The sequence below is a fragment of the Triticum dicoccoides genome, chromosome 4A, assembly GCF_002162155.2.
Source record: "Triticum dicoccoides isolate Atlit2015 ecotype Zavitan chromosome 4A, WEW_v2.0, whole genome shotgun sequence".
Lineage (NCBI taxonomy): Eukaryota > Viridiplantae > Streptophyta > Magnoliopsida > Poales > Poaceae > Triticum > Triticum dicoccoides.
In genome coordinates, this window is record NC_041386.1 from 435,886,986 (window position 1) to 435,890,550 (window position 3,565).

Sequence of the window (3,565 nt, forward strand, 5' to 3'; positions counted from 1 at the left end):
TTTCCAAGGTTTCGATACATTACGTACATTGATCTTTGCTTTATATTAAAGCGGGGCGGAAACTAATTTCAAGAATTTTTGAAATATGTGAGTGTTTGGCATGCAACTTTAATCGTTAGATTCAATTTTGTTTTGAAAGCCGTACTAAGATATGACAACGTTCTTAAATATAAATATTATTATGCCAGATCAAACTAAATTAATAAACCAATAAAAAGATAATTTTGACTACACACTCTTCTCTATATAAAGCATCACTAGTATCCGAACAGAGGTAGTACTGTACTGCAAGTTACCGTATTGTCGGTTTCACGCACGCCGACTTGAATTGAAGGCGTGTGGCGTTGCATCCATACATCCATGTAAGTGGTCGATTGCTAGGGTTTGCATTTCCCTCCGCTTTCTTTGATGTAACCAAAAGCTTTTCCCAAACGAGGCTTATGTGCAAGTTAATGTCAAGGTGATGTGATACAGTCCGTTAGATCTTTAATATGTAGCCTTGGAATCTCAATCGCAAGTAGCAGGCAGCACAGAAAGGAACTCATGTACTTACTCTTAACCTGATGCAAACTTGCACCAATAATACTCCATATTTTTTATAATGTGTTGTGTTGGACCGGAAGAATTTGTAGTTCTTTACACGTGCCAATTGGACTGTTTCATTTAACGGGTTTCAGAAAATGATTAGCTATATAAGATCTTAAAAAAAGTAGCTACATAACGTTTATTTTTACACCAACAATTTAAACGCTTACAGAGAATATCAATCATTGGTTGATGCTTTATTTATAAAGCAGGAGGGAAGTCTATTTCTAGAATATAAATCTACGTATTCCTAATTTCATGAATGGAACTATATATATATCAAGAACCATTCTTTACTTTATATAGTCATATACCTTGTTGAAGGTGCCTCGATGTCGTTCTCGCCTACATGCTTGCTGCTCTCGGGAAACCCTATGTCCGCGTGATCTCGAATCAGTCAATGACGTCAGTGATGTTGTTTTCTCTCTTCGGAGCATCATTTTGGAGATGCATTCGCTAGGGGGGCCAATGGATGATGGCAGGTTCGTGATGCGGTGGACATTTTCATGTCTCGACGATGCCTTGTTTTGGGAGGCGGAGGCATCGAGGCAGAGCGTGGTGGCGGGAGGTGGTGAACCTTCGTTGAGACACCGCGTTACGAATATGGTGTATGGTGGGCGGCAGTGGAGTTGTGCCCCCCCCCCAGTCCATCCGGACTAGCTGGAGGCACAAGTGTCGACACCCCTACTGTGGTGGTGTTGATCCAGACTTCGTGGCTGATGCCGGGCTAGGGGTGAAAGGAGACCCCTTTTACCCCTCCTACCAGGGTGGGTACACCAAGATGCGGGTGGTTGGTGATGGCTTGGACATTGATGTCGGCGTGGCGGCCCCGGGTGGTGGTCCACATAGTTGGCTCTTCGGCAGGCAACCTCGTGGCGGTGGTGACTTTCTGTCTTGGTCATGTGGGGCGACATGATGGGTTGAGGTGGGTGGCTCGGGCGTCCTCACTGTCTTCTCAGTGACGGCGCTCCGATTCGGTTCTAGGGACCTGACCTAGCCGTGCTAGTCCTGGTGACCTCATGGTGGCATGGGTGAGTTGCCGAGCGAAAGCTCTGCGCCTCGGCGCCGACGACAGCGACGCTTGCGGGTGCCGCTGTCTTCTTGAAGATGATGTCATGGTTCTTCTCTCTGTGTCAAGGTTCCAGGTGAAAACTCTGTTCGCTGCGGACTCGGCAACGGCGACGCTTGGCGCCGTTCTCCCTCCTCAGGGTGTTGTCGTGGAGCTTAGGTGTGCTAGGGCATAGTGTGGTGTTGTGTTCGGATATTCCTGTATTTTCTTTTGGTTTTGTAGTGTTCTATGTGTGCCGGTTATCCTGGGACCGACTTTGTAAGAGGGCCACCTCACCATCTTGTATCGTTCAACCGTGTACCTGTTTGGTTGTGGCTTTATTTATAAAGCGGGGTGAAAGCCTGTTTCGAGAATATGGTGTGTGGCAATTTTGCGGTGATAATGGCGACCTTGACGGGATAGTGACAACTCATGGTGTATTGTCTGGGGTGCCCAGACTTACCACTGACAAACACTAGAGACAGGAGGTGGGATTGCTGGATTGTCTCTAAGGTGGGATTTCGGTGGTGGCATCATCTCTCACCCTATGATCAATGGCTTCGTTGCTGGCTATTTGCTTGGTGCGTGCATGGTTAATAGATTGATCACGTTGATATCATGTCTGGACCATTTGCACTTACATAAATTTCAGTGGCTACAACTGCTCGACGACGATCAACGTTGCTCTCTTTTTTTATCCGCCTAGGCATACAGATGGTCTTCTATGGCTTTGCTATTAGCCAGCATAGTCCTTTGTGTGTGTGTGTGGTCGTGTTGATTGTGTGCATCCTAGCTAGACCGGATATATAATTGTGGTGTTTTGTGTTGGAATATGCCCTAGAGGCAGTAATATTGTATTATTTATTTCCATGTTTTGTAGTTAAAAGTTTAAATTATATGCTATAACTGATATGATCCTAGAATATGTGATTTAGCGGAAAACTCATAAGCATGTGTGAAATGATAAACAATAAAACTGGGTTCCTAGTCTTGCCTCTAGGACTAGCTCAATTGTTGTTCGTGATCATGTTTTCTGAATCTTAGAATATCGTTATGTGTACCGATGGTCCCAATTTTTTTTGGAGTATGAGGTTAGAAGAACGATCATATTGAATTGACCCAACTTGTATGTTATTCTTTGAGATACTATCCTCACAAGTCAATTGTTATAAAACCCAAGGTGTGTCGGTATCCTCTTGAGTCACGGTCATGCTCACTATACCATCATTCTCATTACTGGTTTTGTTCTTCTTTCTCATTGAAGTGTTCGGCATCCCTTTGACGTAGTCACCTATGTCTGTCCAGATGATGATGGATGCCATCACACCCAGAGGGACCTAAGAATATCTCTCCATTGTTGGAGGAGCAAATCCCACTCTCGATCTATTTAGTGCCTTGTCAAAATTTCTGATGAACCTGTAAGTTGTCCTTATGATCACCGTGTTATATGATGTTTGAGAAACCCCATAGTCCATCGTACGGTGGGAGGTGATTGTGATACTCTCATGGTACGAGGAACTAAAACACATACTAACCCTCCGTGTTATAGCAATTGATTTCAAACGACATTATCTCAAAGTATAACAAAAGAGTTTGAGTTGATACATGATCGTTCTTCTAACGTCATACTCTCAATGCTGTTTAGGACTATCGTTACACTTAACGATATCCTAAGATCCGAAAATAAGATCACCAACAACACTTGAGCCAGTCTCAGAGGCAAGACCGGTAACCTATTCCTGAATGTTTATCATTTCACACGTGCATATGAGTCGCATATTCCTATTGGGGAACGTAGCATGCAATTTCAAAAATATTCCTACGCTCACGCAAGATCAATCTAGGAGATGCATAGTAACGAGAGGGGGAGAGTGTGTCTACGTACCCTCGTAGACCGAAAGCGGAAGCGTTTGACAATGCGGTTGATGTAGT